The sequence below is a fragment of the Podarcis filfolensis genome (assembly GCF_964270895.1).
Source record: "Podarcis filfolensis genome assembly, chromosome: 1".
Classification (NCBI taxonomy): Eukaryota; Metazoa; Chordata; class Lepidosauria; order Squamata; family Lacertidae; genus Podarcis; species Podarcis filfolensis.
This window is the reverse complement of record NC_139604.1, coordinates 104,882,283-104,895,508: the sequence shown is the minus strand read 5'-3', so window position 1 is coordinate 104,895,508 and position 13,226 is coordinate 104,882,283. Positions and strand designations below refer to the sequence as shown.

The 13,226-nt window shown below is 42.4% G+C and overlaps 1 long non-coding RNA gene across 1 annotated transcript; it reads left to right on the top strand.

The window, feature by feature from the left end:
• The first annotated feature begins 540 nt into the window (after positions 1 to 540).
• Positions 541 to 13,063, top strand: LOC310767006. The gene is made up of 2 exons (XR_014550572.1): positions 541 to 611; positions 12,934 to 13,063. It is a non-coding gene; the product is annotated as an uncharacterized lncRNA (long non-coding RNA).
• The last annotated feature ends 163 nt before the right edge of the window (positions 13,064 to 13,226 follow it).

The following is a 13,226-nucleotide window of genomic DNA, read 5'->3' as shown; positions in this document are numbered from 1 at the left end:
CCTAATGGTCAGGGGCCCCTTTACCTTTACCTATAGTTTAAGAGTGCTGGGAATTGTAGCTCTTTGAGGGGTAAACAACAGTTCTCAAGATTCTCAGGAGGGGTGTGCGAATCCTGCATGCTTCAATGTGCTTTAAATGTGCCCCCTAATGCTGTAAGAGGTGGGGCATCCTCAGCATCTTGCAGAATTGAGCATTTAAGTGGAATAGTTCACGTCCACAACATACATTTAAAGGACTTTTAAAGGTCATGACTCCCCCCCCCCAATAATCCTGGGAACAGCAATTTGTTAAAGTTGCTTGGAACTGTAACTCGGTGAGGGGTAAACAGTTCCCGATAGTCTTTTGAGGGAGCCATGTGCTTTAATTGTATGGTGTGGGTGTTAGAGAGACGGGAGGGGAGGAATTGATTGAACAGTGACTTTTGCAGCATACTAATTTGCACAAAGTCATGACACAAAACTATAATAGGACATTATGATGCACCAGATTCAAGAAAGGCGAAGGAGCCTCTCTGAACAGCTATTTTGTTTACTTCCAGCCCTTTCTTACCTGAGGAGATATTGACAAATCAGAGGGCTCAAAGTCTGGACAAAGCTGCTGAAATGCTGGTGTGAGTGATTTATAGCAAAAGATTGAATTAGTTTATTCAGCCTATCTGTGTCTAAATGATGAGTGAAAGGGAAGGAAAAGAGAATTTCTGGAAGCTGTAAATCTTTAAAGCGGCTAGGAGAATTTATTACGAGTGAGCAACATACAGTTCATGGAGTTAAACAAAGAAACGAAAAGCAACAACAACCAGTGACTGAATTTTAGAATAAAGACAGCGTGAGTTGGGAAATCAGATATCCCAAGGAAAACAGCAAGGCAGAACAAAGGAGCAAAAACTCATTTTTACAGTAAAAAAAGGATTGATTTTGCAGCCTTCAAAGCACTTTTTAAGGATCCAATTGCTTATTTTTAAAGTGGGGTAAATTACAGTACTAGTCCTCGCACTGCAGAGAACTGGTTGAAAGTGATATGCTGACTTTCACTAATATTTTATTCTACGAAAGCCTCTAGTATATTTACATTTGCATCTGATAACATCTTACTGATATTAGCTCTACTTCCCAGGTTTCGTTCCCCACAGCACAGGTACCAAACACTAGTAAACATTTCACAAGTCCTCCTCTCCCCACCCCCACCACCTCCTCCTGCTCCACTTTTAGAATGGGTTCTTATATTTTCTGAAATTGTTTTTTTTAATCTGATGGTGCACACACCAACATAAACATCAAACAAATTCTAGAGCCTATTCCTTGTTCAATTTGTGCATCACTTTGATAGTATTAAACAAAGTCATCTTTTAAAACATTTTTCCTTCCTCCCTTCAGATTTTGCACACTCTTGCACAATTAACAATGTAAAAATAATAAAAAGCACATATTTAGCATTATTTATGTCTTAAAAAATAAGGTGCTCTTCCCATGGGGAAAGAATTTTTTTATTGGGAGTGTGTAACTGCATGGCCTGGTTTCAGGGTATGAAAGTTCTGAACATCAGTTTTTTCTACTGTGAAATGGGTATCTTGTAGTGCCCACAACAACTTTCCAAATGTGCTCCTGGGCTCAAAAAGGTTGGACAGAGAGGAAAGGTGCTTCCAGACAACCTGTTTATTGAGCATTCATCCTGATTTGTTTGCAGGGAGATAAGATGACATTAGCTATTTACTGAGCACTCATTTTTCGCAATACGTCTAATCTTTTGGGGAAGCAGGTTTGTTGCACAAGAGCTGCCAATCAGCTATAACTGTGCCCCCTGAAATTGTTGGTATGTGATTGAATCCCACCCCAAAATAGCTATAGTCTGGACACACTGCAGTCAGAGAATGAGAAAGCTAATCAAAGAAAGAAACGTTTTCCCTTTCCTTTGATGAGATTCTTACCTCATTTTTTAAGTGGTAACAGTTCATCACAATATTGTATAATTGATCAACACAGCTGCCTTCAGCTTTGGACTCTCATGGCGATTTTCATGATCACAGAATTGTAGAGTTGGATGGGACTCCAAGGGTCATCTAGCCCAACCCCCAGCAGTGCAGGAACGATGAGCTCCTGCACTTCAGATTTCACCACTGAACCACCAATGCCAATGCAGGAATAATGTACATTACCGGAACTCTTGCATTACATTGTTTGGGGTTCCTGTTTTGGAAGAAGAGTGGAAAATAAATTTAAAAGTAAATAAAATATTTATTTGTTTTATTTAAAATATGTTAACCTGCCCTACCATGCAAGGCAAAATAATAACTAACAGAATGTAAACAGAAAGCATAAATGAGAGCAGATGAATGACGCAGAATCAGTAACCAAACAAGATGGCAACAGCAACAATGGTGCAGCAGTGAGATCGTTTCCTTGCTCAAGTGGAATCTTAATTTTTTATTTGACTAAGCATTGGCAAAATCCTTGCGGCATGTGAGAGGCAAGAACTATTGCTGGGAATTGTCAGAGGTTCAAAGTCAAGATCAAAGTGTTTCCCCTCTGAATTGCTCCAGCTGTTTTGCCCTCCTATATGCCCATAAAAGCTGAGAGGACTCAGCAGGATCACAGCTCCGCATGGGGTTGGGCACTTCTTTCCCCCCTTTGCCTTTCCTGTGCTATCAGCAGCTCCATCCAAAAACGCTGTGGAAACCTGGGAACGCACTCCTTTCACATCTCCCACTGTTCAAAGGGCAGGGCACGAATTTTTCAGATGGGTTCCAAAATGATAACAGATTGTTCTGTTTGCTGGACTGTTATAAGAATTTTAATGTCAAAGTGGGAAACCTCCCCATTGTCTCTTTCCTCACAAATCCTGTCCTCACAAATCCTGTCTTAAGGGCACATTCAAGATATGAACATGGTATGAGCCTGTGACCTGTGACCTAGCTGCCTTGCTTCTCAATATTCTCTGGTTGGCCTCTGTTATTTTCTCCTACCGATAGAGAACCCAAAAAGACTACTCTATTATTATTATTATTATTATTATTATTATTATTATTATTATTATTATTATTTTATTATTTATACCCCGCCCATCTGGCTGAGTTTCCCCAGCCACTCTGGGCGGCTTCCAATCAAGTGTTAAAAACAATACAGCATTAAATATTAAAAACTTCCCTAAACAGGGCTGCCTTCAGATGTCTTTTAAAGAGAAGATAGCTGCTTATTTGCTTCACATCTGAAGGGAGGGCGTTCCACAGGGCGGGTGCCACTGCAGAGAAGGCCCTTTGTCTGGTTCCCTGTAACCTCACTTCTCGCAATGAGGGAACCGCCAGAAGGCCCTCGGCGCTGGATCTCAGTGTCCGGGCTGAACGATGGGGGTGGAGACGCTCCTTCAGGTATACAGGACCGAGGCCATTTAGGGGTTTAAAGGTCAGCACCAACACTTTGAATTGTGCTCGGAAACGTACTGGGAGCCAATGCAGATCTCTCAGGACGGGTCAGGGGCGTAGCGTGTGTTGTCAGCACCCGGGGCAAGGCAAGTAATTTGCGCCCCCTAACCCATGGATTTGCGCCCCCTAACCCGTGGATTTGTGCCCCCTAACCCTAACCCCCAGATGTTGCGCCCGGTGCGGCTGGCCCCCCCTGCACCCCCACGCTACGCCACTGGGACGGGTGTTATGTGGTCCCAGCAGCCACTCCCAGTCACCAGTCTAGCTGCCGCATTCTGGATTAATTGCAGTTTCCGGGTCACCTTCAAAGGTAGCCCCACGTAGAGCGCGTTACAGTAGTCCAAGCGGGAGATAACTAGGGCATGCACCACTCTGGCAAGACAGTTTGCAGGCAGGTAGGGTCTCTGCCTGCGTACCAGGTGGAGCTGGTAGACAGCCGCCCTGGTCACAGAATTAACCTGCGCCTCCATGGACAGCTGTGGGCTCTTGGGTACCCCATAAGGGAAAAAGAGCAGTTTTTTTTCTTATAACATGGACCAATAGAATATTTTACTGGACGAAGCTGATGAAATGAGCTTCCCTAGAAAAACCTACGCCGTAGGGATAGTTTAGGCGGTAGAGCATGAGACTCTTAATCTCATGGTCGTGGGTTCAAGCCCCACATCAAGCCCCTTCCTGCATTACAGGAAGTTGGACCCTCGAGGTCCCTGTGTATATCACTGCATACAAAACAATCTACTCAGAAGACAGAGAAATCTTGAGAAACAAGTCCACCAGTTGAACGACAGTGATGCTTTTGTGTTTTCTAGGGACAAAAGAACCAAAGCATAATGCATCTGCCCTACTCCACTTCTGAAATCTCTTCATAGAATCATAGAACTGTAGAATTCAAGGGGCATCTAGTCCAACCCCCTGCAGTGCAGGAACCCAATCTTCTGGTTAACAGCCAGACACACAGACCCCTTGCTCAACAAGATGTGCAGCACTAACTGGAGATCCAGAGTGGTATATTGAGATGGGAATGCTTCATGAGGACTGGGAAGACTTAAGCTGAAATCACCACTCAGCCATTAAGCTTGTTGGTGGTTGACTTTGCGCTTGACACTCTCTCAACCTAACCTACCTCCCAGGTTGTTGTGATGATAAAATGAGCCTATACGTTGCTTTGAGCTCCTTTGAGAAAAAGGTGGGGTATAAATGAGCAAGGACACTGAATAGGTGAAGAACAATAAATGCATTTTTCAGCATTTAGTTCTAGACGATTCGTTTCAGTGCAATAAACACACAGTTCTTATCCATTTCACTTGCAAGCAATTAAAATGCCTTCTGAAATGTGCTTCTTCTGCAGCGATATTGCATTATTTAAGTACTCAAGCTAGTGTTTTGTCGGTGGAAAAATGAGGTTTTTCTCCACAGGTAGTGTATCCATTGCTGCCGCAATTTCTCTGTACAGCATGACTGCTAGTTTTGTTAGCTATTGTCTAAGAGGCATCCTTTGTGTTATTGTCTACATATAGACAGCCACATAACTCCTACCCACTGCACTCCTACACACATCCATTCTATTTGTCACTCAATTTGAAAATATATATATTTTCAGCAATTTTAGTGCTTGCGTTTTCCTCAGAGTGCTATAATGTACTTTTCTACATGGTGGCAGCGCCACATAGAGAAGAAAAATAGCAACTATGCTGTGTGAAAGAGACATACGATATCATCTAAACCGTGAGCTTATGCAGCCATGTTCTGGTACTGTGTAGTTATGAAAATGTTCCTTTTGTCATATATATATTTTTGTCATATATATATATATATATATATATATATATATATATATATATATTGCATATTGAGCTAGTCTTCTGAATGCTCCAATACGTTATCCAAGATTGCCTCTTGACAAAGTTACAAAATTTTTGGCAGATGGAGGCATATCAGAATCTAGCATTCACGAGGCTAATTCAACATGACAAAACCCAACAAGAAATCTAACTCATATTAACTTCCTACGCAGAAAACAGTTGTCCTGTCTGTTAACTACCGGTACATAGGGAACACTCTTGGAATGGAGTCAACTGCCTCAGACTTGGTTAAGTTCTGTCCCCCTGCAAACACAACATGAGCCGTTATGATGTAGCAGACTCTTCCTCGAACTGACACCCTCCATCATCCCTGACCACTGGACATGCTGGCTGGGGTTGATGGGTACTAGAGTCCAACAACATATGAAGGGTAACCAGGGTGATGAGTCCCAGACTGGGGAGACTTGGGTTTCCCAAATGCCAGCTTCATTGAGCTCTTTTGGGATAAAATTCAGGGATTGGCAAGGCTTCAGACTTGCAAGATCTACTTTATGGTTTCTTTCCCCCTGAAACCCTGATACTCACCCTGCGACCCAGGTGCAGAAGTCATGTATTTAAATGTAAAGAATTCTGAGCCCAGGATTTTCTTTTGAGTGCAATAACTGAACTATCATTCCAGACGTATATCCGGTCTCGCCTCCTCACCCCTCACCACCCTTGCAAGGGAGGGGAGCCATTTTGTTGTTGCCGTTGTTTCAGCAATTATGAGTTAGAAATCCTTGCTGATCTATTTCAAATCGCCAAGTGGATCAGAATTATTATTCAAATTGATATGGTTAATTTGACTCAACAACCCCCTCACACACACAAACAAAACCAATCGAATTCAACCAACCATGCTTGGGCTTCCCAATCTCTCTCACTGCCGACGAAAACTAATAGATGAAGAACCTAGCCACGTGACGCTGACACAAAACCCCACCACATACACTATGAAAAAAAGGAAAGACCACTACTCCCTTCTTTCTCCTACCTCTCTTTTCCCACCTCTCCCCCTACCCCCACCCAATTTCGCAATACCTCTGATAGCAATGTCTCACACCAAATGTAACTTACCTACAGATAGGACTCTATGAACTGAAAACAGAGATGTTATATATACCTTTGTTATCCACTGATATATTTCAATAAAAACAATTTTAAGATTTATTACTATTATTATTTATTTTACTATTATGTATTTATTCATACTTTCCCCCTGATGAAACTTACAGATAAAAACGAGTATGCCCCCGTGCCCTGTTAACTTCTGCAGCCACCCCAGACAGCCCCCACCCCATTATACCTACCTTATGTTCAGTCATTTATTTAATATATAACCCCCATGCACACCACCTGTGAGCTTGTTGCAGCATAAGTGGAATCCACCCAAGGAACAGTATCATAATGTCTTTAATAGGGGCAACTCCAGATATTTTGGAGTTACAACTCCCATCATCCTAAACCTAAACCTTTGGCTACACTGCCTGGAGCTGATGGAAGCTGGAGCACAACAACAGCTGGATGGGTCAGTATATCTGGCTGTTAACCAGAAGGTTGGTGGTTCGACGACACCACCCAGGGATAGCTGTGGGCAGGATTCATCCACTGAAGGGAGTTGGACAAGACGACCCTCGGGATGCCTTCCAGCTCTACAGTTCTATGGCTGCAGGTTCCTTACCCCTGCTTTAGAGTAGTATTTCCCAAACGTGGGTCTCCAGCTGTTTTTGGACTACAACTCCCATCATCCCTAGCTAGCAAGACCAGTGGTCAGGGATGATGGGAACTGTAGTCCAAAAACAGCGGGAGACCCAAGTTTGGGAAACACTGCTTTTAGAGCTTCATGACTACTCTTCCTCAGACATGATCCTAAAACACAAAAGGGTGGGGGGAATGGAAAAATATATACTGCTTTTGAATGGCCTTTTAGAGGTCCCAGCTGCAAAATGTTATGCTCCTGTTGGTGATTCAGGAAGCAGTGTAGCTTGTGCCCAGTGAAAAAAAATATCAGGTTACACAAAAACATACTGGATCAAAAGAAGCAATGGCCACTCTCCCTTTGAATATGTAAACCCCAGCAGTTCATTTACATATACACTAGTACATATATATAGGCCACTTTTCCGCCCCAAAGCTCACCAATATATTTTTTAAAAATTATTATCCAAGTAGCTGAATCCGCCTCTAGCACTAACCAGAACTCAGGCATCCCTTGTAACATGTTTAATGTATAAAACAATAAATTTAAAAATAATTCCTATTTTACGTTCTAAGACCGTTCCGTTTTTTTGAAATGTAATGATACATAAGTTGGTTGATGTGAACGTTTTGCTGGTCTGACCAGTAGACAAAGCGAAAGAGATAAAGGTTCCAGTGATGCTCTCATTGCGAGAAGAAGATTGGATGCTTTAGCCTTGCCTTATGGTGTGTCCTTTGGTGACGGAGATGGGCAAGCAGGGGGAAGGGTGTTGTGTTGTAAAATATGTAAACGTTTCAGTTCTGTGCCCGGCTCCAAGGGTCTAGGACATCAGTTCTTGGGGGAGGAGAAGGAAGCTGAAAGAGAGGCTCAGAAAATGCGCTTGTCCTTTGTTCTTGGATTTGGATGTGTCAGGAGGGGCCATGGAAATTTTTGGAACTTAGACACTAAATGGAGCTCACAGCAGGTGCTTCATCTGGCATGAAGAGGACAAAAGGACGGGTGGGGAAGTGTTTGGAGTGGACAATTGCAGCTCAGCATGTCCCGAGTGTGTCAAATCCCTCAGCTTCCATGGAGCTGGTGCCTCATCCATAGTGGTCCAGTTTTTTCACAACCAGGCTGTGCATATCAAAGGGGCCTGATCTCCCGAAAGGGATGAGGGAGTACAAAAGAGATGGGTCAGAATGGCAGCTCAGATGGGAGGTGCTACATTTGCAGGAGGTAATAAGGACAAGGCAGGCCGCAACTCAAAATATGCTTTCAAATGGTCACAGAAAATCACGCACTGAGTTATTCCAGAGCCGTTATTGTACAATATACATTTAGTAATACAAGGTAGAGACATGCGTGAAGAATTTCCCCCCCAATTTATACAGACCAGTTAACTCCACCAACTGATTGCCACTTTAACACGTTTGTTATGTGGTTATTGAATCCTCACCGAACCCTGTTGGTTCCTGAAGTGGAGCCATATTGGGTTGGTGGTTGAAGACCAATTATATTTTTGTCAGTCTCCCCAACATTTTGGGGTAATCCTGGGCTCATGTTTCACATAAAATCCATAATTCTGTTCCACCCAATAATTGGAAAATATTAAATGCTTAAATATGTGTTATTATCACCTCTTTCAGATGCGGGATTGATGCTGAGAGAATGTGTCCCTGGTTCACAGTTCAATCTCATAAACATAATACAACCCTATTTATCTGTTCTCATCTATAATTTATCTATCAGCTTAATCATTGAAAGGACTATTTGTATATTTTATTTATTTCTTAAATTTTATATACCACTTGATCGTTTACAAAAGCACTTTCAAAGTTCACACAGATGCTCCTTGGGAGATTTTGAAGAAGAGTGAATTATAATTGCAATAAAACTCTTAATAGAGAAATGTCTGAGGAGAAAGAATTGAGAACTTTCGAAAACAATGCAGGAGATAGTAATGATAGCAAGATATAAAGTGTGTGTGTGTACACACATCTGAGTATTCAGCAAGAAAAACTTGTGTAAGCCAAGCACAGCTATAAACCCCTCCCATGTTCTTATTTTAGATATCAGAAGTATTTGCCTCAGCATTTATTTATAAGACTTAAATCTGAGCTATTGGAAAGAGGTCAAGTGACTGTAGGCATTATGTTAATCTGTTTCTTTGTTTTTTGTTTTAATGATGAGACGTAGAGCAACAACATCAGAAACTGAAAGGAGCAAGGTCAGAAAAGAGAATTGTTGCAGAAGCAAAACTGCTTCATCTGTGAGAAAAGAAGGCTGGGTAGTAAAGAGGAAACGAGGTCCCTAAATCCAGTTGTGTAGTCTAGTAGCCATTATTCCTGTATCTTATTTGGGCTTGTCTACACCAGAGTAACGGGACGCAGGTGGCGCTGTGGTCTAAACCACAGAGCCTAGGACTTGCCGATCAGAAGGTTGGCGGTTCGAATCCCTGCGACGGGGTGAGCTCCCGTTGCTTGGTCCCAGCTCCTGCCAACCTAGCAGTTCGAAAGCATGTCAAAGTGCAAGTAGATAAATAGGTACCGTTCCAGTGGGAAGGTAAATGGCGTTTCCATGCGCTGCTCTGGTTCGCCAGAAGCGGCTTAGTCATGCTGCCCCCATGACCCGGAAGCTGTACGCCAGCTCCCTCGGCCAATAAAGCGAGATGAGCGCCGCAACCCGAGTCAGCCACGACTGGACCTAATAGTCAGGGGTCCCTTTACCTTTACCTTTTACACCAGAGTAAAATGTGGATACTCATCTCAGTGGTCTCCTGGACTAGATGACCATCATGATCCCTACCAGCTCTATGATTCTGTGATTTTATGGTGGAATATATACACATATACACACGAAAATGCTTTTTAAGGAAAATTTTGAAAAATCACTGTCGCCATCTAGTGTAACATTTGTATATTGCACTTTACAACACATTTTAAAACGTTTTATTTGCAGCTGTATGTCCTATGTCTATGTGAAAATGCAGCAAGGTTGTTTTCCTCTGCTGTGTTTCAAGTCACATTTGCACATGGCTGTACACACCACAGACAGGGTGGGGATGTTTTCACCCGATGCACATTATCAGTTTAGTTTCCTTGTCCCTCCAAACCACCACGCCCCAACTCATTTTCATGAAGTGGTCATCTGCACAATGGCTGCCTCAAATGTACACGCCTCAATTTAGCTGCAAAGGGAATGTGGATTAAAGGCTCCCCCACACTTCTGCTTGTCCTTTGATTTCCAGGCATGGGTTCAAGAGATTTTTCAACGGGTTTTCCCAGGGATAGCAGCGAGACAAATGAAAAACCTCTCAGACCTGTGCCTGGAAATCGTGGGGCAAACGCAAGTGTAGATGAGTCTCAAAAAACCACAATATAGTTCTGCATAATGTGTAACGTTCTGTGTACATGGATTCAAAGGCCATGGGTGGGAGCGCCCTGGAGCCAGAGTAGATTGCAATGTGCACACAGCCATTGATTGGGAAATGAAATCACAACAGAACAAGACTGTGAGGGTGGGCGCACCTTTCTCCTGAAGTTTCCACTAACTTATCTGTGCAAAAAGAAGCTGGGGTGGGGTGGGGTTATGTATTTGCAGCAGTGACTCAGCTGGGAAAGAAAGGCAACTCGCTGTTTGTTGCTGGGATCTTATTATCAACCAAAACCCCATTGGTTTCGTCCATTGCTTTTTGTACCGTTAGCTCTTTTATGGCATGTCTGTAAATCAACTTTTGGTGCTTGCCAGTGTAACGAGGGCCTAAAATATTACTGCAAAAGAAAAACACCATTCCCAGGTAATGCGACAAAGCTGCTTTTCAGAGTCGCATGCATATGACAAAAATTAACAAATATATAGTGCTGTTAGATGGGAGCCTGGCTCAGCTTGGATAATTTATTTCTAGATACTAGAAATGTGTGGCGAGAGTAGAACAGTATGCTGAGTTGTGACTTGCTCTGCAGTATTTTTGCTCTCTTTAAATGTTCCACTTGCCACATACTGAGTAAACTGTTGGGGAACAACAGCAAACATTTTTGCTTCAAAGGCAGCATTTTTCTCCTTGTGAAATGTGCCTTATCTAATGAGTTCAAGTGTGAAATACCTTAGGCTGCTGTTATCAAGCACAAATCTCACTCCCGCTTCAAAGTGATAGGAACAAAGTCTCCCCTGTGCAGCTTCTAAAACCCACAACTGGATTTTGCTGTGGGTTTTGGATGCTGCAGTACACAGCTAGAAGTGTACTCCATCTAATTAAAGCTTTTACTAAAGTGCCTTCAGGGCTTAATTTCAGCCAAAGCCCCTACGGAAAAACTCCATTACCTCTTTTAGATTTTAGAGGTCAGCTGTAACTAGGCAGAGGCCTCTGCGCATGTTCAAAGTGAATTATCGTCTCATCACAGATCTAGAATTAGGAAAAAGGGCTTTCAGGTCAGATGGTACACTTTCCAAGCAGCCTTGAGAAATTGAATATGCATTTGTCAATTGACTAAATGTTTGTCAATTTGGCAGAAATGCCAAAACCAATAAAATAACTGGCATTTCTGAGGAATTACAAGCAAGGGCGTCCACAGGAATTTTTACAGGGTGGCGGGAGGGAGTAAGCACTCCAAATTAATAAGTAAGGGGGGTTAACCAGAGTTAGAAATATCATACTCCCGTCTTTGTTTTTACCTTTTGTTTTTGGGTAGGCACATGAATGCCTAATCACAGCTGCACTAAAATCTGGGATATCTGATTGTTTTCTCTGGGGCAGCAATTATTTCTCTGCTAGGGAAAAGCAAACTGAAATACAAATGAACCAATAAGTTCTTTATCCAGACAACGGGTGTGTCACTCCAACTCCTCTTTGTCTAACTTATCATCTCCTTTCCTAAATGTCAATCATTGCTATAACTTCATTCATTGGCTAAAAAAAAACTGAAGTGAAGCAGGCTAGTTTTTAAAAAACACACCAAATGAACAGAATAGTACCTGCATATGTTCGCCTCGTCATCTGGGTTCTAAAAGGGCTTTGCCCTTTTACAAGATATTTGCTGTTTATTCATTTATTTGTAATAAAAGGGAGGTGGAACCCATGGATTAGGGTTCATCAGGGCAGGAAGCCTTCCCCCTTGTGGGTGACAATAACTGGAAGCTGTAACGACAAAATGAAATAAGTATAATGAAGCAGCACTTTTATATGTGTTTTAGAGAAACAGATTTCATAGGGATTCACACCAGCAAACTGCATTGCATCAGTGACTAATGGGATCAAGAAATGTTATGAAAGAGATTGGGGTTGCGATAAAAAGCTAACTTAGAATATTAAGAACATAGGAACAGCCTACTAGATCAGTCTAGTGCAGTATCATGTTTTTACAATGGCCAAATAGACGCCTGTTGGAAACCTGCACGCAGGACCCAGGAACAAGTGCCCTCTGCCCTCCTGTTGTTTCCAGCAACTGGTATTCAGACACTACTGCCTCTGACTGTTAGGGCACAGCCATCATGGCCAGTAGCCATTGATATCCTTTTCCATTTTTTTCATTCCTCTTTCAGGCCATCTTAAGTTTGTGGCCATCACTGCCTCCTGTAGAGTTCCATAGTTTAATTATGCACTATGCAAAGAAGCACTTTATTTCATCTGCCCTGAAACTTAAAACAGGATGTGCTGTAGCACTGATTAAAAGTAGAACACAGAAAACAAATATCATACCAAGCTACTACGGAGCTGTTTACTTCAGTATTGTTGACACCGATTGGCACTGTGTTATGCTGTAGGAGAATTGCAATAAAATGCTGGTTTATCCCCTAACAATTTAACTACAAGTAAGAACGCTCTCTGTGCCCAAAGGATGCATGCTGATAACAAGTCCTGGCGTTTGAAGAGAACCCTTCCATTTCGATAAAAAAACACACATTTTATTCCGGGCTCGTATCCTAGATTTTGAATGTTATGCCGTCCATGTACGTTTAGGACGGTGGAAGGCGCTCTACTTTTTCTCTCTCCCAACAGGCAGCCAAACAAGAAAGCCACACGGGGCTCCCTTTTCCTGTTCCCAGTGTCGTCCATGGAATCTTCCATGTGCGGGGCAAGAGCGGCGAGAGCACATTGCAATCAATGTAAATAAAGTTCATATAAAACAGCACCAGCTCTCCGTGTACATATTTATACGTGCATACTTGGAAAATAAAAACAGTGTTAGAGACTTCTTTCGGTTGCAGCGCTTTGAGATAAACACGCAGTTTTTAAAAGTTATTTTAGCAGTCGGTGAGTGCAGAAAGGGTAGACAGGTTTAAAGAAAGGGA